This window comes from Lactuca virosa, chromosome 3 (assembly GCF_052849685.1).
Source record: "Lactuca virosa cultivar CGN04683 chromosome 3, Lactuca_virosa_CGN04683_v6, whole genome shotgun sequence".
Lineage (NCBI taxonomy): Eukaryota > Viridiplantae > Streptophyta > Magnoliopsida > Asterales > Asteraceae > Lactuca > Lactuca virosa.
Genome location: NC_136428.1, coordinates 295832370 through 295848531, shown reverse-complemented (window position 1 = coordinate 295848531; position 16162 = coordinate 295832370).

Sequence of the window (16162 nt, the reverse complement as noted above, 5' to 3'; positions counted from 1 at the left end):
TATCATTGTGTTCAACTTGTATTCCCCCCCTTAAAACGTTTAAAACAGTTAAAAGATTCATTACGGGGTATGAACTCACCTGATGTGGGTGATTCAAACGGGTATGCGTGTAAGGATGAGAAGTTCCACGAATGAATTCCCGAGACACAACAAGTCCTAAATGACATATATTGGCATGAATATAGTGTTTATAAGCAACTATATGAAAGGAAACACCTTTCGGGACTAGGAAACACTTTGACCAAGTGTTGGAATCACATGTGATTCATCAAAGGAGAGTGGAATGGCAATATTATGAGTTTACTACCATGGGTTTACGTCCAAAGGGAGTTTACGGCCGTAAACTCATGGTCAACCATGCATAATTGTGGGTTTGAAGGCTAGGGAAGTTTTAGGGACTTTTGCTCTACACAAGTATGAGAAAGACCAACTCATTGAAGGATTTTGATGAGTTTACGGCCCAAAGGAGTTTACAGCCGTAAACTCATGATCATTTATGCATTTGAGAGTAGTTTAAGGTCCTATTCTCATCAATGAAGGGTTCTAGGTCACAAGCCTTGCATCTAGGAGGGTTTATGGCCAAAATGGCACCCTTAAAGGGGTTTACGGCCATGGGAGATGGCTTGGTCGTAAACTCCTTTTGTCCTTGTGTTCTTGATGCTTTCAAGTCTCTAAGCATGAGTCCTAACTAGATATTAAGTATAGGGAAGAGTACTTACGATCTATAAGCTTGAAATGGTTGGTTTTGGCCAAGAACACTAGTGTGTGTTCTTGGTGTTCTTGGTGAAACTTGAAGATCTAAGAAAAGAACGATTTCCATGGATGAAATCATGGAAGCATACTAGATTAAGAGATGTATCAACAAATCAAGGAAGAATACTTACATCTTTTGAAGATCTAGGATGAAAAGTTGGATGATACTTGAGAGGATTTGAAGAAAATCGGCCAAGGAAGGAAAGAATGAGAAAAATGGCCAAGTTTTAAATATGTAGAGGTGAGTTTATGGCCCCCTTGAGTTTACGGCCGTAAACTCTTGGTGACTTGGCCGTAAACTCCTCTTGATGGAGTTTAAGGCTTGCATGCTATGCTGTGGTTCTAGCAGGTACTTCCTAACACTCATTCCTTGAGTGTATTAGGCTTAAAACTCCTTAGAATGACCTTTAACCAGGATAGAACTCATTATCAATGAGTCTGACACTCAGTTGAGTTGATTGACTGGGCTTTAAAAGTAAGCATTTTTCGGGTTGTCACATCATCCCCCGTTAGATGGAATTTCGTCCCGAAATTAGCTTTCTTAGCATTACTACGAGGGTTGCGCTCCTCTGATTGGCAGAATACCTACTCGTAGACTTGGCAACTTTGCCCTAGTGTTCCTGATAGGATTCGTACTTGGTCCATCTACCATTACCTCGTGTATACAAGTCGTATATAATTAGGATTAGTAGGACGGTCGGATGTGCGGCTCTGCCCCAGGTCCACAACCAAACAAGGAACAGGAGATAGGGCGGAAACACACATACTAAATCTTCGTAATCATAATCATATACCACCCTCGCATATACACTGAATAGTGATAGGTGGGATGTATTTGTCCATAGCCTCTGTGATCGAACTTGGTCTGCTGGACGAGTGGTATTTCTTGACGGTCTGCGGACATCTGACGATAAGGCTTCGGAGGACAAAGTACCCTTCGCACGAGTACTTCGGGGTTTAGAATATGAAAGATAAAACTGAGGTTTAGGTCGGACTGTCGTTACAAATGACGAAAGTTTCGAGAACTTGCCGATCGAGGCGATAGAAACATATGAACTCAGTATGGTGAGAACCACGCCAACTCATGACGAATGATAGTAACGGACTCTTTACTGAACAAGGTTTTGACCAATTTGAAAGAAACGCCTGTTATACGATGATGTATCCCTAGTGTGTTTGACAATGTACTCCTAGTGTGTTCAACAATGTACTCTTTGTAAATGTTCAGTGCTTTCTATTTTCTCTTTGATGCTAACACTCCTACGTATCGTACCGCTATGTGCGCATACATACAAATGAAAGTGCTTTGATAACTGGTGATGATACTTTATATCATGATCCTCCTTGGTACCACTACGACCGCCTGTCATATACAAGTTATGAATATTTAAGATGAATAATACAGTCGACTGAGTAACTTTGCCTCAAATCCTCAACCAACTAAGGAACAGGGATTTAAGCGGAATTACTCACTCTAAGTCTGCAACATCTTAGTTATGCACAACCATGATGTATATGCTAAGCCATCATAGCTTCTCTAAACGAATCTTTTAGTTCTCTTGAATACTGTGACCTATTTCAATATGTGAGTTATTATAATTACTTTTTAAGTGTTTTCCCCAAGTTTTAATCTTATATGAATATAAATTAATTTTCAAAGCAATTACTAAATCGAAAACGTACCGCTGCTCGTTGACGACTCCGGGGTTGATTCTCCTGCAGTGATCATCAGAATGCGTCCATCCGCTCCTGAGTTCTTTATTATTGGGCAGTCCCTCTGATAGTGTCTAGTCTCACCACAGCCATAACAGGCTTGGTCTTCTTCAGCTCCGGGGACTTGGGAGATCGGTTGAGCCGGTGCCCTGCAGAAACGGAATGTGTGTCCTTTTCTGTGGCAGTTCAGGCACTGCATTTCTCGGTATACTCCGGTGTGGTGATAGTTGCACTTTCCACACTTCGGGAGGGTTCCAGCATATCGACTGGCAGGTGCTGGAGTAGTAGGCGTTGTAGCGGCGTACATAGTACTCACTTGTTGTTCTTGCAGGGTGTCCTGTGTTGTTCGCTTCTTCTTCCTCTTGTTCCCCGACTTCTGTTTATAGTCCTCTTCCCTCGATGGCTCGGGAATAGGGACTTTTATACCATGGCGGACTCCGTGGTCGATGAGTCGCCGAGCCAGGCGTCTAGCACTATCGAATGTGGCTGGGTTAGAAGACAACACATTTCCTTGGGTCGGAGCAGTCAGACCCCAAATGTATCTTTCTATCTTCTTGCTCTCCGGGGTAACCATCCCGGGGCATAGAGCTGCTAGCTCGTTGAACCGGTCAGTGTAGGTCACTATGTCTGAGCCGACCATAGTGAGCTCCCACAGCTCTTGTTCCAGCTTTTGAATTTCTCCTAATGGGCAGTATTCCTCCCGCATTAACTCTTTTAGGTTCTCCCAACCTATTGAGTTAGCCACTGATAGGGTCAGTGACTTAACATGGCTGTTCTACCATGTTAGGGCTTTCTCAGAGAAGGTGCAGGCAGCAAACTTCACTTTGCTTCCTTCTGGGCACGAACAGATTTCGAAGATCGACTCTGTTTTCTCGAACCATTGCGAGAGGGCAATGACTCCGCCAGTCCTATTAAAGGACAATGGCTGGCATTTGGTGAAGTCCTTGTAGGAGAACTCTCTCGAGCGCACGGGGACCTCACCTTGAGTAGAATCAGTAGGTGTTCCACCTCCGCTGGTACTGATGGAGTGATATTGAGCCATGGCTGTTGCCACAGCCGCAACCACTGCAGCGTTTATAGCTGCCATATCGATTTGTGAAGGAGGTGGTATTGGAGTTATCGGAGTAGTGCGTCTGTTTGATCTGCGAGGAGGCATCTTTGCTAAAAGAATACAAAGATGAGACGGAATAAGTCTAAAGCAATGGACACAAGCCAAAAGCTGAAAAGACAAGGTTATCCTAGTTCTGGGTGTATCGGGTCCTGACTTCCACAGGGTTCTATAAACAATTCATAAAAGAGTCTATACCTAATAAACTCTATGAATTTGAAACGTCTATCCTCGATTGAATATCTGTTACTTGAATAACTGTTACCAACTGCATGTAAGAAAATAATCCTAACACATAATGTGAGCAGTGTTTCCACTCGCTCATTAAGTTAACAAGATTATTATTTATTAGTGTGACGTGTAAGACGTTTTGGTTACTTCAGCTGATCCCTCCTTGAAAACTTCTCATGAACTTGTTCTTCTTCATCCTGGACTCTTCTGTTGTCTACTATGAGGAAGTGGTTACATCTATCTGGGCTTGTCGTGCGAGAATGGAAGTGACTAAAGAATCTATGAGATTTAAGGTAACTTTATGGGGTGATCCTTACAGACTCCTCCTATAATTGCACAAGGTATACAAGTTGTATATAATTCAAGATTAAATAGACCTTCGAATAAGTGATCCTACTCCAAAACCACAACCAAACAAGGAACAGGTAGTGAAGCATAGATCACAAATTCTAAGTCTATAAATTCTCAATTATATATAACCTTGAGAGTATACATTGCAAGATTATAGACCTATCCGTAAGGGTCTTTTAAGTTATCACATAAGTTATTTGTATGGTGCCTAAAATACTCCTATAGTATTTTAATGTAATGTACTTGGTATGTTTTAAACTTGTTATCACATTATAGTATCATAGAATACTCCTATAGTATTCTAACTCTAATGTACTTGATCTAGTATTCTCTTGGCTGGTGTTTAGGTAAGTTTTAAGACTGTTGCAACACCACATCACTCCCAAACACATGCCGGTCACATCTCGAATGAATATAGTTGATCATGCTATATTGATCCTAGCTATGATTACATAACTGTTCAGGTTTGACGACAGTGTTCAACCTTTAAATACTTTAGTTCTGTTCTTCTTGTGATACTTGTTCTAATATGTACATGTATAAGCAAGTAGGTATATTTTTATAACTTATCGCTATACTCTTAAAATATATCATTATCCAGAGCACTTAAGCCCCATTGTATTTATAGTTGTATATCTTTTATCGGTTGATATACTTAGTTCACTATAAACAATGCTCTGATACCAATCTGTCACACCCCAAAACCGGAAAGGCGGAAACGTTAGGGGGTGGAGGACGTCATGTTTAGTATCATAAGATATGCATTATAGTAAGCAAGTAATGAACAACTATTTCATTTAGAAAGAAAGTGTTTACAATGTGTGTGTTCACAAAACATAGAATTCATAAGCAAATAACAAAACAAGACTTGAAGCTATAATGCTCCATCTTCTGAATTCCCAGCACGAGTACCTGTCTATTAGGCTCCTGAGAATACAAGTTATTTGAAAGAGTTGATCAGCAATTAAGCTGGTGAGTTCATAAGATTTTAGTGATGTAAGTAAGTTGTAGAAAGTTGTTGTAAAATGTAGTACGTTGTAAGTTCTGTTTAGAAAAGTTTGCCTGTTCCTCCAGAAAATCCTATATTTCCTGCTTTAATGAAAGATAAGTAAAAATGACTCAACAATCCTTTCTATGCGTATTAAATGGATACAAGTTATATAAACCCAGAGTAAACAAACAATTGGTTGTGTGTATCTGCCCTAAGCCCACAACCAAACAAGGAACAGAAAATGAGGCGGAAGACACACATCCCATTGGTTGTTAGATCATCGTTGTATATAACCCCTGCGTATTCACTCGGTACTCACGGAGTTAACTGTAATAGTTCCTTTATATTTGATGAAAAGATCCTTTAAGAAAACCCTTATTTCTTATTATAAAAGTGGTAACCACAGTAGTTCTTTCTATAATCACTTAGTTTATACTAGTTATATATAATCTAATATCGAACAGATAGTTAACTGTGTGAATCTGCCATAAGCCCACAACCAAACAAGGAACAGGAAATGAGGCGGAAAGCACACATCCAACTGCCTATCGGATGTTAATTATATATAACCTTGGTGTATAAACTAAGGTATTATAGAATTAACCACCTAAGGTCCTTTAAGTTTCACTGGTTTAATAAAATGGATTAAACCCTTTACTGGGAAGTTTCTAGTTTTGTATACCAAAACTTCTGATTTGGAAAGTATGTTATGTACTAGAAAACTATGCATTGACTATGTGTCTTATGACTTGACCCATACCTGGTACCCTTATGATGTCTTAATGTATACTAAGCATATATATATCTAGAATCGAATAGAAAATAGATTGGGTGAATTCGTTCCAAGCCCACAACCAAACAAGGAACAGGAAATGAAGCGGAGAGCACACATCCTATTACTTGTCGGATCCTATTGGTATATATATATATATATATATATATATATATCCTTTAATGTATACATTAAGGAATCATAAGGTTAGCATTATGGTCCTTTCTATTAAACGTAGCCTTCTACCAAGGCATCCACTGTTATGTGCTAGACTCGACTGTTCTGTTTGTCGTTTGTAAAAATGTAAGTTTTCCCTAGTTTATAACTATCTTAACTCGAAAATAGTTTGCATTTGTCTTTCAAGTGGTACTGTCACTTTATGAAAGTAATGGGAAATGTAAGTACACAGTTGTCGTTTAAAATGACATGCGGATGTACTAATGACCTTGCAACACATTTGTTTTATACTGGTCATAATGTGAAGGCTAGAACCCCTACTATACGATCTCCCTGCCTAGAGATTAAGGGAACCAAACGCGACCTCTGCAAATTCTTGCAAGCCGTGTAATTCACATTGAAATTATATGATCATGTATACCCAATATAACTATCACCTTTTGTTTAAAACAATGAGTTAGTGATTCATTGGTATAATTAGATCATGTATGTTCTATGCTATAGCAACCTAGTATGTTTGATCTATATGGTATTGTTTGTTTCTCATCATAGTATTCTCTATCTGTACGTTATTATTTGTTTCTCATTATAGTATTCTCTCTCTGTATGTTATTGTTTGTTTCTCATCATAGTATTCTCTCTCTGTATGTTATTGACTCTTTGTTTGCTTCATTGTACTAGAAGTAATGAATAGCATCCTCCTAAACTATACCTATTATAGTTTACTAATGTTTTACTTGAACTGCTATTGAAAAGACTCGTTTATCTACTAAGTTATGCTTGTACTTTAAAAACGGAGTTTTGTATAACTATAAAGTAACATAACTTTAAAAGAGTTTTTGAAATGTTTTGACAACTTATAAATGACATAAGTAACATTTTGAAAGATGTTTATAACAAACAGTTACACAATTATCATTGTGTTCAACTTGTATTCCCCCCCTTAAAACGTTTAAAACAGTTAAAAGATTCATTACGGGGTATGAACTCACCTGATGTGGGTGATTCAAACGGGTATGCGTGTAAGGATGAGAAGTTCCACGAATGAAGTCCCGAGACACAACAAGTCCTAAATGACATATAATGACATATATTGGCATGAATATAGTGTTTATAAGCAACTATATGAAAGGAAACACCTTCCGGGACTAGGAAACACTTTGACCAAGTGTTGGAATCACATGTGATTCATCAAAGGAGAGTGGAATGGCAATATTATGAGTTTACTACCATGGGTTTATGTCCAAAGGGAGTTTACGGCCGTAAACTCATGGTCAACCATGCATAATTGTGGGTTTGAAGGCTAGGGAAGTTTTAGGGACTTTTGCTCTACACAAGTATGAGAAAGACCAACTCATTGAAGGATTTTGATGAGTTTACGACCCAAAGGAGTTTACAGCCGTAAACTCATGATCATTTATGCATTTGAGAGTAGTTTAAGGTCCTATTCTCATCAATGAAGGGTTCTAGGTCACAAGCCTTGCATCTAGGAGGGTTTATGGCCAAAATGGCATCCTTAAAGGGGTTTACGGCCATGGGAGATGGCTTGGTCGTAAACTCCTTTTGTCCTTGTGTTCTTGATGCTTTCAAGTCTCTAAGCATGAGTCCTAACTAGATATGAAGTATAGGGAAGAGTACTTACGATCTAGAAGCTTGAAATGGTCGGTTTTGGCCAAGAACACTAGTGTGTGTTCTTGGTGTTCTTGGTGAAACTTGAAGATCTAAGAAAAGAATGATTTCCATGGATGAAATCATGGAAGGATACTAGATTAAGAGATGTATCAACAAATCAAGGAAGAATACTTACATCTTTTGAAGATCTAGGATGAAAATTTGGATGATACTTGAGAGGATTTGAAGAAAATCGGCCAAGGAAGGAAAGAATGAGAAAAATGGCCAAGTTTTATATATGTAGAGGTGAGTTTACGGCCCCCTTGAGTTTACGGCCGTAAACTCTTGGTGACTTGGCCGTAAACTCCTCTTGATGGAGTTTAAGGCTTGCATGCTATGCTGTGGTTCTAGCAGGTACTTCCTAACACTCATTCCTTGAGTGTATTAGGCTTAAAACTCCTTAGAATGACCTTTAACCAGGATAGAACTCATTATCAATGAGTCTGACACTCAGTTGAGTTGATTGACTGGGCTTTAAAAGTAAAAAAATTTCGGTTTGTCACAGTGTCATTACTAAATCATCGAGGGGACCACATATATCGCTTTTATCCCTTCAAGGGTAAAAGGGATGGATAAACTTCGACTTATATGCTTGTACTACTACTTGTTGAATCATACACAAAGGCACGTTTTATAACATCGAGTTACCAATGCGTTTTCGTACAATCAATGTATAACCAACTCATAGGCAACAACTCATATCCCTAGGTTTGAAGAATATAAGATATTATCGTCTTATGATCACTCGTGATAAAATCCATGAAGTGAGTCAAACGAGCGTGGGTTGAATCCAATACTCAGAACTTATGAGCACTCATGAATGTTGTAGCAACTCTTGCTATGATCAATACCTTGGACATCTACAAACCAGCTTCATGACAGTCTTGCCTTAATACATACTTCCAACGTATTATCGACTGCAGATGGTTTAAATAACTTAGTCATTCGGAAAGAATGACCTAGTTATTCTGGAAGTCAAAACATGCAAAGTGAAACACAAGAATAATACTAATCCTATATGGCCCCAAAACTCTTTGAGTGTAAATAAAAACACCTTTTATCTAAGCACCATATTGATTACTCATTATTCATTGTATAATGTTTCGAATTTATCAACTTTATACTTGAATTAAAACAATAGTCATGCCATGCTCCAAGTATGCACACTATGTTTACCTATGGTCCTTTCTTTTGTGAAACATATCAATTGACAATATTTCAATGATGCTCATTTCACAATCCCAATTCTTATTGTAAATGTAAGAATAACAAACTCTTGCCATTTACTATTAGATTCTAAACTTATATGCAATGATCCCCTTGTAATGACTATGCCCAAGTTACAAAGACTTAGCGACAAATATTATAAAGTATTCCAATGAAGATTAATTCCATGGAAACGAAGTCTCACATTCAAAGTACATTCCTTTGAACACCCTTCTTTGCATTAAGTTTTCTAACCTTACACAGATTCAAAGAATGACTTCCACCAATGGAAACAATTCCATATTCCATTTTGACTGTCACTTATGAACAAGAGTAGCCTCCTTTCAGAATATGTCAATATGGTCCTAACTCTATACTTCCAACTGTCCCTGAGCAACCAATCTTTGGTAAACCTTAGATTGTCCTCGACAATTGCTTAAACATTTTAGTCATATCCAGTTCTATTCCTTTTTCCCTCTTAATGCCCTAGGCATTTGGAAAATTTAGAATGGATGAATATTATAGCACATGCAATAGATCCTATACCGGAAGCATATGGGACACGATTCATGATGTCTCACATAAAGACGTGATTCTTGACCAGTCTTTTGCTAAAATATTTTTATCTTCCATATTCTTACAATTCGAACTATGAAGAGGGATGTTGTCATCACAATCAAATTTTGAGAACGCAACATATATAGAATTTCCTTATGTTGAACAATTCCAACATAACATTTTCATATATCCTTGACTATAGTTGATTAAAATCTCAATCTAAGCTTGTAGAAATGGAATGAAGTATAAAATCCTCTCCCTTAATTATAGCAAAACAACTTTTCAAAGCGAATTGAATCTTTTTTTTTTTCTATAATTAACATTGCTAACTTGCAACATTTAACATAATAAACATGCTTCCACTAGTAAAATGATTATTATCTTACTAGCATAACACTTATGCTCCCACTAGCTTTGACATGTACCTAGAAATCAGCTGGACTTCTAGAAATCAATACTTTATTGACTTTCTTACCAAAGTTCAGATTTCTGATACGAGATGCTTTGATAAGGCTTTATCAAAATCATACACCTTTCCTTAGATAGCTCACATGTGTGTCTAAACAATTATGAAAAGGGATGTCGTAATCATAATGTTTAGACCTTTTGCCATTCACACAAGTGCATGTTAGTGTGCCGGTTAACCACACGCGCTCCACTAATGACTTTGAGAATGCAAATGTCACAATTGTTATCTACTTAAAATCTACTTAGTGAAAGCGTTTCCTTACCATCATTTTCATGAATCGAAGAGAAACCTTATGACACTTAGATTTTTATGGTGTATGTGTTCCTATCCATGTGAATTTGTCAAAACCATAATCATAAGACAAGGTTAGTGACAATTCCAAGCTCATATGGACTGAATTTGTCCAATCTCATTTTCTTGCCACTTAGTAGCACAAGGGCCTACCATTGCTTCCAAGTTGTTATCCAAACAATTGAGAACTCATAGAACTCACAAGCATAGTCAACTTTTAACTGGAATAGACACAGAAATAAGAATATGTTAACACGATAGGTTACAAACCGGAAGTCGTGTGCTAGTGATTAAACAATAGGTTTTTTATTCTTGATTAGTTCTTGAAACTTTTCCAAGATCTTTAAGACTCCCACTGTCCTCTTGATATATAAGATTCTCTTGTCAAGAACCATTCCTTGACAAAAACAAATATTCAAGAGTTAGTGCGGATTCTTATCAAGTTAAAACACTTCTCCCAATTGGCCTTAGTTGGTCTTTGTCTTATCCAAAACATCACAACTTACCAATCTCAAATGAACAAGAATAGGAAACATCTTACTCTACATTTTACAAGTGTTATAAACTTTCTAAAGATTATATCACTCAAGTTACAATCTTAGAGTATGACTCTAAGACTTGTTTTTTTTTGGAACGAAGTATGATTTATCTTTTGATTTGACCATTTCCACAATTCACGATTCCTCTCCTTAGCCAAACAAATGCACTAAGGTGTACTTAGAGGATCAATTATGATATGGTTTTATAATCACTCAGATAATAATAAAAACAAGATATTCAAGTACTCTCCCATATCTTCAGATTGGAGAAACTTGCATCTTTCTGCCTAATTTGATTCTTCTTATTCATTCTGCCAATCATTGAAACTTTTCCAATGTTTCAGAATTACACTTAAACTTGTAAGCATAACCATATTTACTAAACTTTAGTAAATCATGACGAATAATCTTATCGACCTTTGTGGTGGACCTGACCAGCGCATAACCTAGTGTACCCAATCCTTTAGTCCTTCACTTGACTCACACATACATGTGAAAAAGGACTTAGTCTTAATTTCCCAAAAATGAGAATTCTCATTCATCATACAATACAACTTGCATGATTCCAAGTTTCTATCCAACTGACCCTTGGATGATGAGAATCTTTCCTTATTTGGTAAATTATGACACCACCACAAATGAAATAATTAAATCCATTTTCCAATATTGCTTATCAATGGAAACATATAAACAACAATTTTCACAAATGCCATTGTAAGGATACTTAAAATAAATAAAATCAAAACCTTTTCTTTTATTTTAAAACTTGCGGAAAAATCTTATCCTTAGAATGCAAATACATATGAAAAACATGTTTTTGTCTATTCCAAAGCAATATATCATAACTCTTAAGTAGCAGCTCAAGATTCTGATCACCGAACCTTGCGATCGAAATCCATCTTTGCGATCAGAATCAGCATACTCTTTCTTTCGGTTTCCTTTGATTCTTCAAAACATCAAAATGTAATTACATTACATCATGTATTAAGAATCTTCAAAAAATACTTCATAGAGTTAGATAATGGACTTTAACCTGAAGCAAATTTAAACCTTTTGACTTTTACCATCCTTATGAACTTTCAGGTAAATTCGGCAGCTTCGCAACCGATGCCCCTTCTTTTGGCAAAAGAAACATATGGACTCTTTGGAAATAGTACACTTGATTGTCCAGACTTAGCCTTTCTCTTTACCTTTGAGTCAAACGACTTGACCATGGCCGATCCCTTTCCATTGGGAAGAGGAAGCTTTTCTAGAATTCCAATGTCAGCATTGTCAATGTCCAAATAGGTTTGGGAAGTAGATCTTCCAATCTAATTTGCTTTACCAATGGTCCAAATCATTGCTGATTCAGTAGCATCGAGCAAATAGGTAAGATCATTAAGGATCATGTCATGGTCTGTCACATAGTAGTCCTTAAAGAACTCACTATATGATTTGGGAAGTGATTGAAGAACCCAGTCAACAGTCAACTTCCTTGAGACTTTGACACCCAACTCTCTCAGCCTGTTAATATGTGACTTGATCTCCAAGACCCGAGCACATATAGACTTTATTTGCCAATAGGGATTGAGTGACCTTGAACTTTTCAAGACTTTGAAATTTGTGGGTTAGGGAGATTATTGGAGGAGGTGGAGGAAGTGAAGCATGATTTCCAGTCCCATCAATGCACAACAGAGGGATTGATTTTTCACCTTGATTGCCATTTGGGATATCATCTTCATTAGGAAAGATTTATCCAAAAAGATAAGGAATACCATAGTTGTCATAACAAGACATTTATGAGGGAGAAATTCAAGTTTAGTTGATTTAAGTCCTTAATATAACACCCAATATGAAATATTAAGGCTAGGACCCAACAACCTATTTATAACTGGAAGAGGGATGCCGTAATCCAAATTATAAAATATTTGAAGGTAGGTAAATGACGATTTACCAATTTCCACCATGAAAAAAAATATAATTAAGTTTTAATTAGATTTGAAACTCCTAGATCTTTTGACATACATTGAACTTTCAATGGCATGTTTGAATCTCGATTGTGCCCTCTCAAGTTTGTGACTGGGATGCCAAGGATCACAAACAAGGTGTGAATAACCATGCAAATTAACTTGGTACCCTTAACTTTATCACTTAATCGATGTGCCGGTTAACCACACGCGCTCCACCAATCTATGATAAACATTAAGTTACCCTTTGCCACACATTGTCAGTCCTATGTTAGTATGCCGGTTAACCACACACGCTCCACTAACGAATTAACAAAGGTGCAAAGTACAATTTCATGGGTTAGCACCATTTCACATTTTCCTAAGTAACTAAGATTAGGAATTTATAAGTGTTTAGTTACTTGTTATTTATCATTATACTTTTAATGAAGGGAGGATTATAGTCTTTTCCTACCTATTCGGCTAACGACCCTCCACCAGTCAAGGAAGCGGTGGGTGAGAGTGGACACCCATTAAACTGCCATTTTATAGGCAGTAACCTTATACCCCCTTATAGACCGACTTCATGAATGAGGCCTACTAACGGTAAGATTGACTTTATCTTATACATATCTATATAATTAAAATTATAATAATAGTATAAGGGTTAAATTTTAAACTTTTAAAATTCTAGGGTTTGATTTGGAATTAAAGTACTAGTGTGTGTGAGACTTTACAAATTCCAAAACTTGAGGGCAAGTTTTGAAACTATTCAAAACATTTCTGATGAAGTGTAGAATCAAGTATGAATCAAAATCAGAGTCAAATGAATGTAGATTGAACAAACGATGTAAATAAGATCTGGTTTCTACTCATTTATGCTTTCAACGTTTATAGAGAAAAATAGACAAGTTTCGTAAGGACTCACCTCTAACTCTAGTAAAGTTCCCTATTTATAGGAACTGAGAAAGCATACAAAAAATACTAAGGCTTAGACACTTAAGCTTTATACGAAATACACCTTAGTAATAAATTTAACAAACATTCGAAAGGTACAAAAGACTTCGACATATTACAACTAAATTCGACCCTTACAATCTCCCCCTTTGTAATAATGTCGACCTTCGTCAGTTCAAGAGTATCTATATAGCATACAACATTACCCTTCGAATCTCAGTGTACCATGAGATAATCTTCTTCAGCTCCTTCTTGTCTCCTTCGTTATTCTTCTTGCAGCTATTCATACGAACAATGAAGTTCGTATATTGGGATGTTGTGTATCTTTCCACTTCGCCTACTTGAAACAAGAATCTCTTAGCCTTGCCATTTTTATCCTTCCCAGCAAAGACTAAACCAAATGGCTTCAGACAAATTTCCCCATCTACATACTTCTTCAACTCAGGTTGAGTCAAAGGAAGTTCCATTGGCACTTTCATTTTCAATCCCTTTGCTGTAGTTAACTCCATATCAGTAAGAGCTAAACACTCATAGTAATTTTCAATGAAAATCTTGATGTGAGCAAGCCCAAGACGAAAAACTTCAGGATCAGTTTCTCGAAGATATGAGGCATCTTTATCTTTTAACAATAATGCAACTTGTATAAGATCATACAAGTTCATCAAGGGAAAATCTGCTACTGAAAAATCACATACTTGACCATTCGCCCTTGACACAAAGAAGCGAAGATTCTGCATCATATTCTCAAATAATACATCCCTCTTTATGCTGATCACATTCTTTATCTTCACGAGTGACCAAATTTCCTCAGGAAGTTTTCCAAGTACAGCATGAAACCTGATTTTCATGTATGTGTAGTCATCATCGTTGTCAAACTTCTCAGCAATTTTGTACCGAGCCATAATGAACATCATCTCGTTTATAGGAAAATCCAGTTGATTCATATCTGAATTGACAACAACATAACTCTACTTCGGCTTCTTCTCAAAAGCATACATATGATTATATGGAACTTTCGACTCTATCGATTCATAATTGTAATGCTTCGAAGGATCACCCTTGTTCATTCCAGGTGGATCATTTGCACGAAGTCGCATTATGCTTTACACAATTCGTAACTTTTCAACCTCAGCCTTTGCTTCAGCTTTCTTTTCCTCCTTTGATTTTTCGATCAAAATTGTTTTGCCTTTATCTTTGATCCAAGAGCTACCAACATTTTCTTTTGGCTTTGAGCTGCTATCACCACCAGCAGATGAACCAATAACAATTCCTTTCGAAATTGGCTTTGAAATTGGCACTGTGGTAACAACAGTTGAAGTAATTGGTCGTGCAGAAGACAAAATGGTTTTGTTGTTGTAATCTTCGAAGAAAACACCGTTCCAACAACCTTTACATCTTCATTCGAAGCTTCACCTCCATCCTTCGTACCACCAACTTTCTTCTCTCCCCCTTGCACCCCTGTGGAAATAGGTGGGGCATCCGTTGGTAGAAGGCTTGAAATTCGAGAAAGAGGGGCCAATTGCTTGTGTAAAATTGCTTCAAATTGAGTAAACTTATGAGACAAAAATTCCGGAGTAATCAAGTAAGATGAAATTGGCTTGACAGTTAATTCTTTCAGCTCCTTCAGCATATTGAGCACTTCCACAAAATTTTGATTCTCCGTTGTAGAAAGTTGAGTAAGTTGAGGACTCAAACTTTCGTACAACTTCACATATTTGGTAATAGCATCACAAATAATGTCAACTTTTTGATTTATTGAAGCATAATCCCTTTGCACAATTGCAATCTCCTTCTGCATATCCTCACGAAGCTCCTGAAGCTTGAGATTAACATCTTCACGAACTTGTTTCACGTCTTTTACAAACAAGACATGACGTTCTTTGGCCATCCTTCGAAACTCCTAAACTTCTCCTTGAGCTTTTATGCGTAACTCAGTGCTCTTATCATTCTGATCCAGCTTCTCCCATATGCGAAGCTCAGAATCTTAAACCATTCCTAAAACTTTGTTAACCATCCTTGTTTCAAATGCTTTGAGCATCGTATCAAGTTCCAAACTGGATATTGATTGACTTCCCCCCATGTCGGCTTGAGATTGAATAATGGAATTCATCTTCTTGTTCAGTATTTTAAACTGCTTCATCGTCATTAACATATGATCGGGGAAAGTATCTTCTTCCTCATCAAAATCCAAATCTTCAAACATTCCACCAAAACCTTCATTGTCATTATCAGTTTCAACAATGGGTGAACCTTGAACGGGTGAATCAATTTTGAGTGGATCAGTGGATTAGGATGAAAAAAGAGTGGTAAAAGGTTGATGAAGAATGTTTTCAAAGGTAGGTGAATTGGTAGTATTCGGAACAATAAAAGGAGGTAATGAAATGAAAGTCTCCTTTATCGAAGATGCAGGAATACCTTGAGTTGTAGCACCAACTTCTTTGTTAGACTCT